The 20,597-nt window shown below is 38.5% G+C and overlaps 1 long non-coding RNA gene across 1 annotated transcript; it reads right to left on the reverse strand.

The window, feature by feature from the left end:
- Positions 1 to 19,983, reverse strand: LOC133605703 (uncharacterized). Its single transcript, XR_009815169.2, has 3 exons — positions 19,775 to 19,983; positions 4,487 to 4,585; positions 1 to 1,005 (listed from the first exon to the last, which is right to left on the reverse strand). It is a non-coding gene; the product is annotated as an uncharacterized lncRNA (long non-coding RNA).
- Positions 19,984 to 20,597: the final 614 nt, after the last annotated feature.

A 20,597-nucleotide genomic window follows, 5' to 3' on the forward strand; every position in this document is an offset into this window, starting at 1 on the left:
ATTGCATCACAGAAAGTTTCTCAAACAAATCAAATGGTCAGACAAACTTTTTACAAAGTGATCGCTGCAGACACAAGCATGTCCGATTGTATTCCACAAGATGATGAAAGTGATATTTTTCAGAGCAATTTCCTTTGACGTACTTTCGATTTTTCCTGACTTTATTACCTTTATGCACAACTTACTTCGGGACTCTATGAAAGCTCTTTCCTATCTCTCTGTTTGAACGATTGGAACACCCAAGAACAGAACAACAATACGGCATTTTCTGTTCAAACTCTACACTCACTCACTTCTTTTAACGCTACACTCAAGCTGCTTGACCATCATGTGTATTAAGCCGCGAAGAAGAAAACGGATGTGATGTCATATGCAACACTCCTATACACGACTGTGATCTGTGTCTGCCTACAGCACCACTTGTGGTGACGCAGTGTATTACATCATTTTCACCCAGTGACACATACCGGTCATGGTGTGACTCGTTGTTGATCCGACACCGTGTAAACGCATCACTTTTTTCAACCTGACAAAAAAACAGAAAAACGAACATTTTCATGTGGACGTATGGTAGGTTTTAAAGTAAGTCGGAACTCATACCTGAGTCATACCTACGTTAACTCATAAATCACTCACACTGTACACAGAATGCATGAAGGACATATACAATACCCAAATAGAAATATTACGTACAAAAATTAACCAAACAGAGAACAACTTATTACTTTTACCCTGTGGTTGCCTTGCTGGAACCACTTGCAAACTGTAAGGGGCGTTACGAGACAGGTAGAGACAACGTGATAATAATGAGACCACTACGCTGCTTAGTTAACACCGTCCTTTTCATAGTAAAAGATCCTTTCACATCTTGAAGGACACCATCTGTATCCTTGATGACGGCCTCGGCGTTCAAGCGGCTTTGACCAGGCATGCAGCCAATGTTGATTTCTCCACTGAGCTTTTTATGATGCCTGATTTCACTTCCATTTTGTTGTCTTTGGTGCTCTGCCAACAGAAGAGTATTCCTCATGTTTGGGAGACATAATGAAGGTGTAAGGTAAAACGGATTAAATACGACTACTACTTGTATTACTTTGCCTATGTATTACTCTGCGTATGTATCAGACAATACATGTAACATTCTTTAATAATCAATCAACTTTAGACTAAATTAACTATTTTGCTTGTACTTTAAACATGGTGAGCTGTTCTCCACAAACCAACACATGGCTTTACCTCTAATTTCACTAAATAAATACTGAGCCATCCGTCTTTGCATCAAAACTCTGCATTCTGCATCGGTTATTACACCTTCATTATAAAAGAATTGTTTGAATCCACAAAAGAGGAGAAATATAACTTTAGAGGAAAATCAAATTTAAAACATCTGTATACTCGTACGACACTTAAAACCTTTAGCACATCTGTATGTGGAATTAATTAAATTATGGAATGGGTTAACCAAAGAAATCCAACAAACCACCAATATGATTCAGTTTAAGAGACTGTTCAAACTACAAGTGTTCACAAAGTACACAGAACAAGAATTATGATGAACATCTTAAACCCTTTTTTCTTTTCTTTTTTTTCTTTCGAGATAAAGATTATTTATGTATTTAATATTAGTTTACTTACTATGGTATATTATTCATTTATTCATCATTATTTATTTATGCACCGTGTTGTTACAGAGAACAAGGAAATCGGATAAAATTGCTACGGAATGAAAAGGGGTAGGATTAAACAAGCTCCGTTTCTTCCTACTCCTTTTCGGATGTGCTGTAATGAAACAACTGGAAATATGTGATGCATGTTCGAAATAAACTGAAACTGAACTGAACTGAACTGAACAAAATAAGTACACATATTTTGCCATTTTCAATAACCATAAAGTACACTGCAAAAAGTCAGTGTTCAAAAACAAGAAACAAAAATAAAAAAATTAGTGGTATTTTATTTGAACTAAGCAAAATTATCTGCCAATAGAACAAGAAAAATTGGCTTGTCAAGACTTTCCAAAACAAGTAAAATTAGCTAACCTCAATGAACCCAAAAATATCTTAAAATAAGAATATTCTCACTAATAACAACTGTACTACTATACGAGTACGTATTTTCTATTGTTTCATTGAAAATAAAACAGCAAAGTCCATTTGGCTCTCATCTATTTTAATATGAGACACAATTGTGTCAAAGTCATGATTTTTTTTTTCCATGCTTGAAATAAGAAATTATTACTTTAAAAAAGTAGTTTTATACTTGTGAGTGTTGATGACACAGCTTTGAAACAATTGATATTCTAGTTTCAAGCATGTTTTACTCAATATAGGTCATAAAATCTCAGCAACAAGCTGTAATATCTTACTGAGATCATTTAGGACCAAAACACTTAAAACAAGTAAAACACTCTAACATCAATCATCAATCAATCAATCTTTATTTATATAGCCCTAAATCACAAGTGTCTCAAAGGGCTGCACAAGCCACAACGACATCCTCGGTACAGAGCCCACATAAGGGCAAGGAAAAACTCACCCCAGTGGGACGTCGATGTGAATGACTATGAGAAACCTTGGAGAGGACCGCATATGTGGGTAACCCCCCCCCTCTAGGGGAGACCGAAAGCAATGGATGTCGAGTGGGTCTGACATAATATTGTGAGAGTCCAGTCCATAGTGGATCCAACATAATAGTAAGAGTCCAGTCCATAGTGGGGCCAGCAGGACACCATCCCGAGCGGAGACGGGTCAGCAGCGCAGAGATGTTCCCAGCCGATGCACAGGCGAGCGGTCCACCCCGGGTCCCGACTCTGGACAGCCAGCACTTCATCCATGGCCACCGGACCTGTGCCCCCCCCCCTCAAGGAAAAGGGGAGCAGAGGAGAAAAGAAAAGAAACGGCAGATCAACTGGTCCAACAGGGGGGCTATTTAAAGGCTAGAGTATACAAATGAGTTTTAAGATGGGACTTAAATGCTTCTACTGAGGTAGCATCTCTAATTGTTACCGGGAGGGCATTCCATAGTACTGGAGCCCGAATAGAAAACGCTCTATAGCCCGCAGACTTTTTTTGGGCTCTGGGAATCACTAATAAGCCGGAGTTCTTTGAACGCAGATTTCTTGCCGGGACATATGGTACAATGCAATCGACAAGATAGGACGGAGCTAGACCGTGTAGTATTTTATACGTAAGTAGTAAAACCTTAAAGTCACATCTTAAGTGCACAGGAAGCCAGTGCAGGTGAGCCAGTATAGGCGTAATATGATCAAACTTTCTTGTTCTTGTCAAAAGTCTAGCAGCCGCATTTTGTACCAACTGTAATTTTTTAATGCTAGACATAGGGAGACCCGAAAATAATACGTTACAGTAGTCGAGACGAGACGTAACGAACGCATGAATAATGATCTCAGCGTCGCTAGTGGATAAAATAGAACGGATTTTAGCGATATTACGGAGATGAAAGAAGGCCGTTTTAGTAACACTCTTAATGTGTGATTCAAACGAGAGAGTTGGGTCGAAGATAATACCCAGATTCTTTACTGATTCGCCTTGTGTAATTGTTTGGTTGTCAAATGTTAAGGTGGTATTATTAAATAAATGTCGGTGTTTAGCAGGACCGATAATCAGCATTTCCGTTTTCTTGGCGTTGAGTTGCAAGAAGTTAGCGGACATCCATTGTTTAATTTCATTAAGACACGCCTCCAGCTGACTACAATCCGGCGTGTTGGTCAGCTTTAGGGGCATGTAGAGTTGGGTGTCATCAGCATAACAATGAAAGCTAACACCGTATTTGCGTATGATGTCGCCTAGCGGCAGCATGTAGATACTAAAGAGTGCAGGGCCAAGAACCGAACCCTGAGGAACTCCGCACGTTACCTTAACATAGTCCGAGGTCACATTATTATGGGAGACGCATTGCATCCTGTCAGTAAGATAAGAGTTAAACCACGACAAAGCTAAGTCTGACATACCAATACGTGTTTTGATACGCTCTAATAAAATATTATGATCGACGGTATCGAAAGCAGCGCTAAGATCAAGAAGCAGCAACATAGATGACGCATCAGAATCCATCGTTAGCAGTCGATCATTAGTCATTTTTGCGAGGGCTGTCCCCGTAGAGTGATTTGCCCTGAAACCGGATTGAAAAGGTTCACAGAGATTGTTAGACACTAAGTGTTCATTTAGCTGTTGTGCGACAATTTTTTCGAGGATTTTCGAAATAAAGGGAAGGTGGGACACCGGTCGATAGTTTACCATGAGGTCAGGATCAAGGTTAGGTCTTTTGAGCAGAGGATGAATAACCGCTTTCTTGAATGCTAGGGGAACAGTGCCAGAGGAAAGTGATAAGTTTATAATATTTAGCACTGATGGACCTAATAATACAAAAAAAAAAAAAACAACATAAAATCTGCTTAGTGAGAAGAATGATCTTATCAGACAGAAAATAAGCAAATATCACCCTTATTTGAGATATTTAATCTTACTTAGATTTCAGATTTTGCAGTGTACGTGAGCTGGTCAGGGTCAGGTAAAGGTCCAGGTCTGCTTCTGAGCTGTTGTTGATGGAAACACACAGCGAATTGCTGTTGTCGAAAATGAAGAAAAACAGATTAAATGTTAAGAATTTGTAAATACAGTAGTACATCAACTAACGAGCACCATGTACCATGTACTACAAACAACTACAGTAATTTTATGAAACAATGTAATAATATTGTTCAGCCTTTACTTGGGGGAGCGCACCTTCTCAGGTGTCTCCTGTGGGCTGCTTCTCCACCAGGTAAAAATAGGAACTAAGAAATCGTTGTTTATGTTGCTCGCAAACGTTTGTGAATGACGGACCGCAGAGGTTAGAGCCGACAGCAAGCTGTGCCGCCCAGTCCAGCGGAAACTGAAACATGCCAAACACAGGGTTGCAGCCCCCCGCCCATTGATAACTCTCCATCGTCTGGCCTGACTTGCCGTTTTTTTAAATTTTTTATTACCTCTTGTGTAATTGATTTTTACCCCATATTTGTTCCCACTACCGCACCTTAAGTTGGAGTCCTTCATCTCGTTATATGCAATATAATGACAATAAAGTCCATTCTATTCTATTCTATTCTACAATGGCTTGTTTCTCTGATTCGGTCGTCCGCTTCTTCCCCTTCGTGCTAATTTTCTCAGTTCCGGTGGTTGGAGGGCAGGATTGTGTCAATCTTTCGCACATACGCTCCCACCTGTGTGTTATTTGCTCTGTTTTTCTCCTCGCAGACAGGTGCCTAAGAGACACTCACTCCAGTGAATCGCCAGCACAGCTGATGACCGTGCAGCCCGCGTTTTTTTCCCCCAAACCTCGCTTAACTACAATTAAATTTGTACTTGAATTATTTTGTTAAATAAACTGTTCAATAAGAACCAGTAAGTCCATAGCCTCTGTACTTTATGTTACGTCCATTTTAAGATAAAAAAACATAATTTGTTTCTATTTGTTTATTTGAAGGACAATATGCAGTTACGTTAAGAAGATGGCTGCACCAGATTTAGCACCATGCTAGTTTCCATATGCAGTCTTTTTATGGTGCATCTAACATCCACAATTAAATCACACAGGATTGAAAATACCCCAACAATATTGAAATTACATAATGATAAACAATTTAAAATAGAAGTGCAATACATAGAGGATATGCGAGTTACAAATCAGTGGGCGGTGAAGTTACAGTATTTTAGCAGCTTCATTTAAAGTGCAGAAGTATGTAAAGTGCAGCACTTTTTTATCAAAGTCCACATACAGTGCAGTAGCCATCAGATGGTACCCATAAGGGTATCATTCAATAGCTTTGATTGATTGATTGAAACTTTTATTAGTAGATTGCACAGTACAGTACATATTCCGCACAATTGACCACTAAATGGTAACACCCCAATGAGTTTTTCAACTTGTTTAAGTTGGGGTCCACGTTAATCAATTCATGGTAGCTGTATACCTCATTGGTACTGCATACGTAAAACAGTTAGCGATGTTACAAGATTGGAATGGTACTTGAGGCATATAAACCTTGGTGAACAATAAAACCCTTTGTTGTAGAGAAGTTACATTCATGCTCTTTATAGGCTGCTCCTTTTGCAAGATCTATTTTGTACAAGTTGCCGCGCTTCACATTGTGAACTGCTCGAGTGTTTGCTCATGAAGTCAAAACACTTTTTTGATTGCGCTGTTCAGGAATGTTTAGAGTTAGATGGTTACAAACTTTTTTTGGTTCTCATTTTGCACCAAAGCTTTGACCTACCTTTGAGTGACAGTCACGTGTTTAACGTGATTACCGTGGTGTTTCCCAGCGCTACATCATTCGGGAATCCCAAGAACCTGCCGTATTTTGACTCGAGCGCACGTGCATACTGCCAGTGCGTGCTCGGACGGGCGGTAAATCTGACGCTACTTTTCTGAGCATGCGCGCTTTTTGCTTGGTGGTGAGAAAGAATTTGCCATGTGGGTGTTCGGCATTGTGATCGGCCTGTGCATACTTTGACGGCGGTTATTGGACCATTTTTTGTTATATGTGGCGTTTTGAAGGTGTCTGCGCAGTGCAATTCAACATTTGTGTTTAGCAACTAGTTCGGGGGTCAGCAACCAGCGGCTTTCGAGCCTTGTGCGGCTCTTTAGTGCCGCCCTAGTGGCTCCCTGGAGCATTTTTAAAAAAGGTTTGAAAATGGAAAAAGATGGGGGAATTTTTTTTTGTTTGTTTTAGTATTTATGTTTGGGGACAAACATGACACAAACCGTCCCAATTGTTAGAAAGCCCAGTGTTTAATATGTTTGTGTGTATGCTTCACTGATGAGAGTATTTGGTGAACACCGTTTTGTCCTACTAATTTTAGCGGTTCTTGAACTCACCATAGTGTGGACTGTGACGCAACAGTTTGTTTACATGTAAAATCTTCCACTCATTCTTTGTCTCATTTTGTCCACCAAACGTTTTATGCTGTGCGTGAATGCACAAAGGTGAGCTTTGTTGATGTTATTGACTTGTGTGGAGTGCTAATCAGGCATGTTTGGTCAGTGCATGACTGCAAGCTAATAATGCTAACATGCTATTTAGGCTAGCTGTATGTTCATATTGCATAATTATGCCTCATTTGTAGGCATATTTGAGCTCATGTAATATCCTTTACTTTTATCCTCTTTGTATATAATTTAGTTTTGCATGTCTCATGACACATTATCTGTATGTAATATTGGCTGCATTTCAGATAGTTATTTGTGTGCCAGACCACAGCAAACATTACCTAGCTTGCCAAAGATTGTAATAAATCAATTAGAAGAAGACAGCGTGCCATTTCCTTTAACTTGGACACACACATCTATACCTTTGGCCATTAAAAGGCAGTAATTTCCAGAAGTTATCTCACCTTCTGAGTAGCCTCTGATTTACTAATGGTTTCTAATGTTGTAAAAATGTGTAGAATAAATATTACATTTCAACATTTCTGTCAACAAAGTTTTGATAGTAGGCTATTATAGATAATATAGACACTTACGTCATGTGTTGCCTTCATTATAAGACTTATATTTGGCTTTTCATTTTTTGCGGCTCCAGACGGATTTGTTTTTTGTATTTTTGGTCCAATATGGCTCTTTCAACGTTTTGGATTGCCGACCCCTGAACTAGTTGTATCCTTGTCAGACTACGGCCGTCACCTGTTTGTTGTTTTCCTGTAGTGTCGCGGTTACATGTTCACTGCTTGCAGTGCACACGGGAGCACATCTGTGGGACCTTGAGGTGTCGTCTATTGCAGATTACTCACCAAACCCGCTGGTTTACCGTGCATAAATAACCGCCGCTAAACTGCGTGAAGACTAGGGTGGAGTCAGACAGGTGCAGTTCTTAATAGGCAAGCACAGATAGGAGGTTACTCAGGTATGTTGTAATTTGTTGTGCACTGTTTAACAAACAACTTCACTGCACTCTGTATTTCATACTTGCCAACCTTGAGACCTCCGATTTCGGGAGGTGGGGGGCGGGGGTGTGGTTGGGGGCGTGGTTAAGAGGGGAGGAGTATATTTACAGCTAGAATTCACCAAGTCAAGTATTTCATGTATAAGAAATATATATATAAGAAATTATATATTTATTTTATTTATATATATATATATATATATATATATATATATATATATATATATATATATATATATATATATATATATATATATATATATATATATATAAGAAATACTTGACGAAATACTAAGTCAAGTATTTCATATATATATATATATATATATATATATATATATATATATATATATATATATATATATATATATATATATATATAAGAAATACTTGACGAAATACTAAGTCAAGTATTTCATATATATATATATATAAGAAATACTTGACTTTCAGTGAATTCTAGCTATAAATGTACATTTATAAAATAAATACTTGAATTTCAGTGTTCATTTATTTACCCATATACACACACACATAACACTCATCTACTCATTGTTGAGTTAAGGGTTGTATTGTCCATCCTTGTTCTATTCTCTGTCACTATTTTTCGAACCATGCTGAACACCCTCTTTGATGATGCATTGCTGTGTGGCACGCACAAAAGTGCTTTCATCAAATGCATTAGATGGCAGTATTGTCCTGTTTAAGAGTGTCACAACATTGCTGTTTACGGCAGACGAATTGCTTTACGGTAGACAGAAACGTGACTGCTGTTGTTGTGTGTTGTTGCCGCGCTGGGAGGACGTTAATGAAACTGCCTAACAATAAACCCACATAAGAAACCAAGAACTCGCCCTCCATCATTCTACAGTTATAACGTGATTGTGCAGGTACGCTGTTTATATTGTGGGTTAGCGGACTCAGGTCCGCATGGACCTGAGTCTGCCTGAATTTCGGGAGATTTTCGGGAGAAAATTTGTCCCGGGAGGTTTTCGGGAGAGGCGCTGAATTTCGGGAGTCTCCCGGAAAATCCGTGAGGGTTGGCAAGTATGCTGTATTTCTTTTTTGCTATGTATTTGCTGTAGCTCATTTAAAATAAATAATAGCTGTTGGCTGGCTGAGGCTTTAGGTTGTCGTTTGTACTCATTTTTGCGGTCTTTTTGGTACACTGCGTGTTTTTTGGCCTCATGGAGTTTAATTTAGAATACTTTTTTGCTCAGCCGAGTCTTATAAAAACTTGATGGATGCACTAAAGCTGATCTGTTCTCTACTACTTCTCATTATAAACTACCGTTCTCTAAACAAGATAAAAAGCAGGATGTTAAACATGCAATGCAGGCTGCTCTAGCTGAGGAGAATATTCTTTCTCCAGTTGGCGCTGTTCCCTGCCACCGCTTGACCCAGTAAATCAGCGCTAGAAGTGGAGATGCGTTGTATCGAACTTAAAGAACAGGAACGACAGCATGAGTTTGAGCTGGATATGGAGGCATATGTCCCACCAGAATCTGCTCGGTATAGTGCGAGATCGCACAATAGTGAGAATGAGACTGAATTTTATGTAAATAAATGCATTCGTCGAATCTCGCCTTTTTCTGAGAGAGACCGAGACAAATATTTTGTCTTTTTTGAGCGGGTGGCAAAGACCTTAAAATGGCCTAAAGATGTTTGGCCATTTTTATTTCAGTGTGTTTTTATGCCTCTCTCTCACCCGAGTCTAGTCGTGATTATGACAAGGTAATGGATGAAGTCTGCAGTGTTCAGGTCATAAGAACTTGTTACGGAAGCTTATTGGCAAAATTCGCCAATTTTAAAAAGCAGACGGGCAAAGTTATATTGAGTTTGGGCGTGAAAAAATAGCACTTTTTAAAAAATTAAAGTTAAAGTTACAGTACCACTAACAGTCACACACACACTAGGTGTGGTGAAATTACCCTCTGCATTTGACCCATCCCCTTATTCCACCCCCTGGGAGGTGAGGGGAGCAGTGAGCAGCAGCGGTGGCCGCGCTCGGGAATCATTTTGTTGATTTAACCCCCAATTCCAACCCTTGATGCTGAGTGCATGACTCAGCATCATGGTATGACTCGGCCACGGTTTGAACTCACGACCTACCAATATCAGGGCGGACACTCTAACCACACACTGAGCAGGCTGGTTTTGACCAACTTCACAATCTAGTTTTAATGGAGGAATTTAAAAATGGTCTTCTTGACAATATCACAACATACATTATTTAAATGAACAAAGAGTTACTAGCATGTCTGCTGCTGCTATTTTAGCTGACGAGTATGTTCTGACCCACAAATCGTAGTTACTATTTTACGTGATATTGTGGCCTCAAGGTCTATCATTCTTAGTGATGTGTTGCCTCTTTCACATACTGTAAAATCCTTAAACTGTAACAAAGTGGTGAAGCGCCAGAATACAATGATTTGCAACGTGCCAACTTCACTGGTTTTGGGTTTTGTATATACTGTATATACTTGCAGTGTGTATATACAACGTTGATGGCGGGTTTTAACGTTGTTTTAGAGGGCTTTAAAGGCTACAACGGTGACTCCCATTAGCCGTATCTTTCAGGCGTTATTTTTATCATCTTTAAAAAATCGTAACAAAGAAAAAAGACATGTCTGTTCTTGTCCCTCATAATGATTGTGAACGAGAGGCAAAATTCCAAAAAAAAGTGCAGTTCCCCTTTAAGACATATCAAAAAGCCAAGACAGCTCGGATCTCAAAATACTCGTAAGTTGAGGTACTACTCTAAACAAAATCAATAATGCACATGCATCATGTTGCCTGTGTCAATCTTCACTTTTTTGTCCTTCATCTCTGCTAGTGGAATTATATAAGCATTTTTAAAGGCCACATGCCTCAGGCTTTAGACTTTGGAGCCCGAGGCCATCTTGCTGAACCTATTGCATTCTGCACTGCTTCTCTATTCATTTATTCAATCATGCAGCTCAAAGTGGGATGAAAAAGTGTCGCAGACTGAGGCTTTGATGTACTAAGTGTTACATATTTAGCTGTTAAGAAAACATGTGTATTGGTGCTAACCACAGTATATGCCAGTATTTACATTTCATCTCTTTTTTGAGATGCTTATTGGTAGCACAGTTAATGTGTTTTTGTTGTGAGGCTTTGAAAGGGCAAAGCTCTATATCTGCTATCCTTCCAAGCTACCTCTTCTCTTTTCATGATTTTTACCATCTTTGCATCACATCCAAAGATCACCTTTTAAATCATTTTCATGGGCAAACATTTTACATGTCACAGTCTCCCGCTGCAGTAAACTCTCTCTTCCATAAACAAGAAGACTCCGGGAACCCTCCATCAAATGTAGAGAACTTAATTACTGCAAGATATATAATGTGCTTGTAGAAGAGAAAGCCTGAGTTATTGTTTGAGTGTTTTAATGGAGGTTGTAGATTAACTTGAACAGGCTACCTGGTGAGGAAACAGCAGGATTTAATTTATTTAATGCATCATATTTTGACATAATACTTTTAAAAATCATTTCCCATAACTCACTGTCAAAAATATTAGACGTAAAACATGTTTCTCGTCATGACTTCATTCTCTTAAGATAACGTATTTTTTTCTCGTAAATTTGACAACCTAAGTATTTTTACAGCATATTTTTCTCATTATATTCCTACCTTAGTCTCATTATAGTATCACATTTTTTCGTTTTTTTTTTCCTATTACCATAATAACAAGACTTTATCGCATTATTACATGTTTTTTCTTGTAATAATTGTTTGTTCTTGTTATATCAAGTTTGTTGTCTCGTAATACTACGTCTTTTCTGTAAAAAAATATGACTATGATCTCATAAGATTCGGTTTCTTGTGTGAAATCCCAATTTTTTTTGTAATAATACAATTTTTCTCCTAAAAAGTTACTTTATTCATGCAATGTTATGCATTTTTTGTTGTATATCTTGTAGTATCTATTATTGTCTTAAGATAAAGCCCTTTTTCTCATAAATACGACAACCTTTTAAAAAAAAAAAAAAAAACCTTAAATCTCATTACGGTGTATTGCATCTTTCACCTTTTTCTCATAAGACTACTTTTTCTCTTAATAACATGACTTTATTATGGTGTTATTACATTTTTCTTTTCGTAAAAATGACATTTATTATTGTTATGTTATGTCTATTGTCTTGTAATGTTAGGCAAGGCAAGTTTATTTATGGAGCACAATTCGTACACAAGGCATCTCAAGGTGACTTACATAAAATTACAAAAGACACAAATATGAACATAAAATAATGATAAAAATAATCAATCAAAATTAAAATGAGAAAATGAAATGTTCATAAAACAATTATATCTAAATTCAATTCAATTAAATAAAAGTGTTTACAGCTTGGATTTGAACATTGCCAACCTTGAGGCTCATCTCAAATCTTCAGGAAGACTATTCCAGATTTTAGGAGCATATAACTGAAACACAGGGTTACAACATTATTCAAAAATGAACCAAATCTATTGACTGGCTCATTGACATGAACAATCGGTTTGTTTTTATCTGATGCGTGACAGCGATGAAACATTTCCATCTCAACCAAGGCAGAAATAGCGGCAGTTTTGTACACAGTGGGTGTGGGTCTCCTCTCTGCTCTGACGAGAATGCAATGGAACTTTTATTGTCATTACACTAAAAAGTACAACAAAATGTGTTTTCTGTACAAGCTGTCTAAGAGCAGACATTCAGTAGACAGGACCGCCTGTACATTGAGGACATTAGAGTTTTACGTGCTTTCATGCCTCCAAACCTCCAAAAAATAGCTAGATTAGTCGCTAGTCGCTTTTGAGGAAGAAAGTCAATAAGAGGAGTTGGAAAGATTCTAGATTTAGCGAGAAAGTCGCCAAGTTGACAACATTGCGCTGAAGTGTGCGTGAAAAATAAAGACGCAAAGACCCGCCTTACGTTGCTTCTGATTAGTTTACATTGTGTGGTACTCTCGTATTACGTCAACACAGAAGTTTCGCTACGTTTGAGTGGCCGTATTTTGTAACAGATCTACAATCAACCGATTTTTGACTTTCCAACCAAACATTGACTGATCCATACGACATAGAGTATAAGTTCAAATCGGTTATTGATTTGTACCGATTAATTTTTACACCCCTATTTTTTATGTAAAATAAGCTGTTTATTTTTGTAAAATCGCGTCTTTTTTCTTGTAATATTTGATTTTATTCATGCGATATTATGCATTTTTTGTCATATCGTATTATTGTGTTGTATTATATATCATTATTAGAGCTGTCAACTTTAAAGTGTTAATAAATACCACCGGACGTACTTAACATCTGTGAAGACCAAGTGCTGCAAGATGTCGTGCAAATTACATTTGAATCCACATAATGGGGTATTTTCTCAAGAAAGTTTTATTTATGCATGCAAATAACAACCTGTGATTAATCATGATTAATCACAGTTCAATAGTGTCATTAATCTGATTGAAAAAATTAATCACTTGACAGCCTTAAATATTACATGACATTTCAACAACAAAGTACTACTTTATTTTTGTTTCATAATTTTTCTCTCTCGTTATATACACATGATGAGGTGGCGACTTGTCCAGGGTGTACCCCGCCTTCCACCCGAATGCAGCTGGGATAGGCTCCAGCCGCCCCCTGACCCCCCAAGCGATAGAAAATGGATGGATGGATGGACTTTGCTTGTAAAATATGACTTTTATTCTTGCCATAGTACATTTTTCTCAACCTCATGTTTGTAAACCATCTTGTAATTAATGAAAGTGTGGATTTTAGCTGATTTTCATGCCTAATTAAATCATAATGAGTGAATAGATTTTTTATGGGATGAGCCGGCAGAAAGTACAGTTAAGTATGTTTTGGCTGGAAAGGATTAATGAAAGTGTCTCAATAAAATAAGACGTCACCGGTAGTTAAGTTTTAATTATATTTCACCCAAAATGATTAGGAACTATCTTAGTACAATCATAGCCAAATGATCTAAATGTATGGTTGCCTAGAATGCTTAAGACTAGATTGCAGATCGGACGAAAACCCTAATGCCGTTCCTCACCTGAACGTGCAAAGCTATTCCAAAGCAAAGTGGCGTGGAAGCTCTGCTATCAGTCACATGACAGCAGTGAGGTGATAAAAAACAGATGTGAGTACTCGCCACACTCAACAGCCATCGCTTTGTTCTGAAGACAGCAGATAAAACAGATGTTGTTGTTGCTTTAAGGAATGGTTTTGCTTCCTGGCATCGAGTTACTCAAGCTGTTAAATCATCGTCACATAAAATGCAGTTGGAAATCGGATAAAAAGAAGATTTGGCATTCAGGCAGGTGGTGAAGCAAAATAAACAATGTGACACTGCACTTATGTTGGGCCTGGGTATAGACACGTGAGAAGGATTCAGTGGGGTTATTTATGAGGCGTGTAATCTGGGGGGCACTTCCTGTCGCCACTAGATGGCACTGTGACCAATTGAGGAATAAGATCTCTTCAGGGTGTCACGTTTCATCGCACACACCAACTATCAGATCAAAGTTGAAACTTGTGAGTTATTTGAGTTTCCTTATTGACTCACCAAAAGCTCCTCTCACATCTTGATGATCCTAGGAGCTATGTTGTCGGGGGGCTTCCATGCCCCCTGGTAGGGTCTCCCAAGACAAACAGGTCCTAGGTGAGGGATCAGACAAAGAGCAGCTCTAAGACTTCTATGGAATTACAAAAACTGAGACTCTGATTTCCCTCGCCCGGACGCGGGTTACCGGGGCCCCCCTCTGGAGCCAGGCCCGGAGTTGGGGCACAATGGCGAGCGCCTGGTGGCCGGGCCTGTCCCGATGGGGCACAGCCGGAAGAGGCAATGTGGGTCCCCCCTACAATGGGCTCACCACTCATGGGAGGGGCTATAGAGGTCGGGTGGCTTCATCTGGCCAGGATCTTCAGCTCTCACTGGATCGGTTCGCAGCCAAGCGACTGGGATGAGAATCAGCACCTCCAAGTCCAAATCCATGGTTCTCGCCCGGAAAAGGGTGGAGTGCCATCTCCGGGTTGGGGATGAGACCCTGCCCCAAGTGGAGGAGTTCAATTACCTCAGAGTCTTGTTCACGAGTAGGGGAAGAGTGGATCGTGAGATCGACAGGCGGATCGGTGCGGTGTCTTCAGTATTGCGGATGCTGTATCGATCCGTTGTGGTGAAGAAGGAGCTGAGCCGGAAGGCAAAGCTCTCAATTTACCGGTCGATCTACGTTCCCATCCTCACCTATGGTCATGAGCTTTGGGTTATGACCGAAAGGACAAGATCACGGGCACAAGCGGCTGAAATGAGTTTCCTCCGCTGGGTGGCAGGGCTCTCCCTTAGAGATAGGGTGAGAAGCTCTGCCATCCGGGAGGAGCTCAAAGCAAAGCCGCTGCTCCTCCACATCAAGAGGAGCCAGATGAGGTGGTTCGGGCATCTGGTCAGGATGCCACCCGAACGCCTCCCTAGGGAGGTGTTTAGGGCACGTCCGACCCGGGAAGAGCCAGACGAAGTGGCTGGGGAGAGGAAAGTCTGGACCCGACCTCGGATAAATGGAAGAAGATGGATGGTAATGATTTGAAAAATTCCTATCGCGCTTATTGAGGCCAAAATTGTCCAGTTATCATTATTATTGCGATATTGTTTAATGTACTCAAAAAGTACTTATTTACACACTAAAATCTATTTAACTCAAATAAATAAACACACTGTTAGAAAAGCCACTGTTTTGTATGCTTTGTGTTTCTTATGTTTCACTGATAGTGTTTAGTTGTCGGTTTTAATGGCTAAGCTTTCATTGTTTTAAATATTTGTTTATACTGCAGCACTTTAAGATCTATTTAAATGAAAAGTGCGTAATTAATTATTTATCAATTCCGGCAGGTACCACTCCGTCCCACTATGTTCCGCGGTCCTTGAACGCACTGTAAAAACACCTATTCCTCTGAGTATACAATGATCACTATGTCCTTAGCGAGCACAGTTTGTAGGTTCAATGTACACAACTGAATAGCTTAGTTGCTCAGACAGCAATGTGTTTATGTAAGTTTAGATTGTGGTTTGTTGTTTCTTAATGGGGAAATACATTAATGTCTCTTGTTTTCATGTTAGCATTCAAGCTTGGGAGCTGGCACCAGTCAGTCTGTGAGTTTACCAAAGTGTACGTATCAGTCTTTCGATATTTTTAATTTAAAGCAGGAGTTTTACAGCGCTTCTGCCATCCTAGTCACTGCCGTTGTGTCCTTGGGCAAGACACTTTACCCACCTGCTCCCAGTGCCACCCACACTGGTTTAAATGTAACTTAGATATTGGGTTTCACTATGTAAAGTGCTTTGAGTCACTAGAGAAAAGTGCTATATAAATATAATTCACTTCACTTCACTTCATTGTCGAACGCGGAAGTGCAGCGTCGACGTGTTTGAATGTCTAATTGTCTTTATGCAACACAACTTGCACACTGACATTTGGAGCTAACATTTAAAAAAATATGCAACTTTTTGGCATTATTTGTCATTTTCTGTCATCATCTGTCATGTTTCCTACTTCCACAGTAAGAAAGATGTAGGAGTGTCTGCACTCAGAGGCAGAGGTGTGGCCGCGGCTGCGAGGTGTCGGATTGGTGGAATGATGACATTCTATGAATATTCATCTTTCCACTTGGCGAGAGATTTAGCGCTCACATTTAGGTTTAGATTTAAGACTTAGGTTTAGATTTAACATTTAGCGCTCACATTCATATTTATGATTTATATTTAACATTTAGGTTTAGATTAAAGATTTGGGTTTAGATTTAACATTTAGCGCTCACATTGAGATTTAGATTTAAGATGTAGGTTTAGATTTAACATTGAGGCTTGTATTCAGCATTTACCGATCACATTTAACATTTAGATTTAGATTTAACATTTAGGTTTGGATTTAACATGTGGCGCTCACATTTAACATTTAGCGATCACATTTAGATTTAGATTTAACATTTAGCGATCACATTTAGATTTAACATATAAGTTTACATTTAAGATTTGGGTTTAGATGTAACATAGATGATTTATATTTAACATTTATGTTTGGATTTAACATTTGGCGCTCACATTTAACATTTAGCGATCACATTTAGATTTAGATTTAATATTTAGGTTTAGATTTAACCTATAGGTTTAGATTTAAGTTTTGGGTTTAGATGTAACATATAGATGATTTATATTTAACATTTAGGTTTAGATTTAATATATAGGTTTATATTTAACATATGCATTTATATTTAACAAATAGATTTATATTTAAGGTTTAGGTTTAGTGTATTGATTATTTGATTTAGCATTTAAGTATAATATTTAGAGTCAACATTTAATGTAAACTTAAATGAGATGAAAATGAGCTAAATCTAAAAAAAAAGATACAGAAATACTGTATATCTGCTAGAAAAGTGTGACTGGATGTTTACATTCAGCACCCCATAAATTACAGTGTGCTGTTAGTACCTGGATGTTGCACTCAATACGCTACAAATGTTGAGTGTGAAGTGTTGGATCATAACCACTCTCAATCATCACTATCTTAGGTCTTAGGTACGTAGCGGGGGGGGGGGGAAGAAAAGACATTTTGCAATTCATAATTAAATAGGAGAAAAAACAAGACACAGATTTTGCAAACTTTATTTTTGGTAAGTGCGCTACAACAATAATGGATTCAAGAGAGGACTGCACTGTCAAGATCCGCACCCTCAAAACAAAGTACAGAGGAACCTCGATTTACAAACTTAATTCGTTCTTGAACAGAGTTTGTAAATAGAAAAGTTAGTTTATTATATTGAGTGTCGACAACGCTGTGTGTTACTTCCTGAATGTTTCAAACCACGAATTGCTTGTTCATTGCATTATTTGAACTTATACTGAGCCAGCACATCGAGAAAAATGTTGTGATAGGGCTAAAAAAACAAACAGGTAAAAAGCACAGCAAGTAGCGCAGCAGCCAGCAGCAGCACTGTGCAGACTAAATAAGCAGTGGGAACCAGAGATCGATCAGCCCGCCCACAATGGATGTTTTGACAGGCACAAAATGGTTGCCCTTCTGGCACACTGTGGGTGGATGAAACATTCGTACACGGAAACAAGGATCGTACACTAAAGCATATTTTTTATTCGGTCTGTGGTTTTGCAAATCAAAAGGTTTGTACAATGAGGGGTTCATAAATCAAGGTTTCACTGTATGCAGTGTACTTGGTATACATATTGAAGTGTTGAGCACAAAGGTCTGCGAATTGAAATCTAGCCTATGACTTGTCCAGAGCATATCAGTGCAGGGGGTGATTATTCTCACTTGTTTGGATCAATTTTAATTAGCCAGCCTCTCACTGCATGGTTCAGGCTCAGATTCTTGTTTCCATATCAATTTTCAACAAGCTATGATGTAATCTGCAGCAGAATGATGACACTTAAGATGGTCAGTCCGTCTTACACACTTGACCTTGATTTGAAGTCTACCTGCAAAATCCCTTATAAGCGCGGACTAATCAGCATTGTTTGGGTGACACTGTGATGTATTAAAGGGGAACTGCACTTTTTTGGGGGCATTTTGCCTATCATCCGCAAAACAAGAACACATATGTTTTTCTTTTTTATGCCTTCTAAATAGTAAATAAATACAAGCAAATGGAGTCTATGGAAGTCGCTCTATTCTGCCTATTAAGCGTTTAAAAAACATTCAAACACTCCATCAAGGTTTTACATACAAACTGTAAGTATATATGTAATTTAGTAACAGGCACATTCGTAATAACATGTAATATTTTTTGATTTTGCTCATTATAGGCATACAGCGGCACATTAATTTCACAATCGCATCACAATATTTGTTTTTTCCTTTGACAACATCACTGATTACTACTCACTGCAGACTTCATGAGAGCACACACATAATTAAACATCACTTACTGAACATTGCCTGCTCTCACTGGGATGCAGACTGTTAGGATGTTGATATATTCCCATTTATACTTAGAATGACTCGTAATCCCCGGCGAAGAAAAAAGGAGGTAAAACCAAATATCTTTTTGTGTCTTTCGTGCCATTTCCGGGTCTAAATTGGATGCCAAGGTGTACCAACCTGTCGGATTATGTCCTCATCCTACTATCAAGGTGAAGGGCAGTATTTATGATCTAGAAAAAACTTTCACAAGCTCTGAGGCGAGAAAGCAGCTCACCAGCCGATGATGTCAATAGGCCCTTTTCCACCCTTTTCAACTTAAGGTTCCTGGAACCTCTAGTTCCAAGAACTAAAGGTTCCTGTAGAAGTGTGTGGTTTGTGTTTCCACCGCATTTCACAGTTCAGGGTAGTTTATACAAATCAGGCTGATGACGTATGGAGGAGAGGTTTAGTATATTTCTGCACTGATGCCATGTAAATAAACAAACAATATTAGGTGACAGTTCTTTTACTAAAGTAAGTAAATGAAATACAAAACAATAATACACAAAACGATATAATTTATAAAATAAAGTGTACCGAATTGTTCATAAAAAGTCAGGCTTTTGTCCGCAATGTCCAACAGTCAGGAAGTTGTCCTCTCAGTAAATGATGAATTCATGAATGTCAGGCGATTCCTTTTGGTCCATTTCAGTTGTAAATAACAATATATAAATAATAAATGTCAGGGTTTATCTGACGCCGAAAACACGAAAACATCGGCTGTAGCGTTAGCTTGTTAGCATTAGCATTCTGTTCACTCGAGTTGTGGCTAATAACTACACAAATGGAGTGTCACTGACTCCTTCTACAATATGTAATATAGTAAATAGTTAATAATTGATGTTATTTACCTTCATTCCACTCGTGAGGTGCCTCCTTTTTTATCCACATTTATCCAACAAAGTCATAGCAGTAAACAAGTGAGGTCGTTGCTTCAAGTCCAGCTTCATACTCCTCCGTAAATACGTTTAAAAGAGTCTGTCCACTTGTCGTAGCTTTGTGTATCGAAATTAAGTTTGTAGAAAATAAACAACATTAAACTGCATATAGGTTAAAGACTGTGGCTAGGGTGACCATTTCCATGACACCAAAAAGGAGGACATTATGCGCCATATCAATAAATTACTATGGTGTACATAGGACTCTGGTATACTCTTATTTATAGTACAATTTTGAGTGGTTTAAAGATGATGTTTGTGTGGCTGAATAGGAAAAAATATTAAAGTCAAGTGTTTGTTAACAGTATTTGTATTTATTCAATACATTGTGGTGTTCAAAAAGTGACCACTGAGATGAATCTTTTCAAGTGCAGAGTACCACAAAGCATAACATGTGTGGACTTAAATGTAGTTAACATATATAATTAAAAAAAAATGCCACAAAAAATGTTCCACATCAACATCAAGGCTGCTTGCTGCATATCTGGTTGCGTTATGCAGAATATGGGCCAAACAGTTTGCAGGGAGCACATCTTTTTGGCTCAGTTTCAACTTCTGATACACACTGTTATGTTTGCCACAATTGACACTGGCATTGGCTGCTGCATATGCAGACATGTTTTTCACCTCTAAGCCAGACATCTAAAGTTTTGCCAGCAGCTGGTTTGTTATGGCTTCTGACGTTTCGTTGCTGTCACTATAAAAATCCAACAGGACATGTTGGATGCCTTCATCA

This window comes from Nerophis lumbriciformis, linkage group LG05, assembly GCF_033978685.3.
Source record: "Nerophis lumbriciformis linkage group LG05, RoL_Nlum_v2.1, whole genome shotgun sequence".
Lineage (NCBI taxonomy): Eukaryota > Metazoa > Chordata > Actinopteri > Syngnathiformes > Syngnathidae > Nerophis > Nerophis lumbriciformis.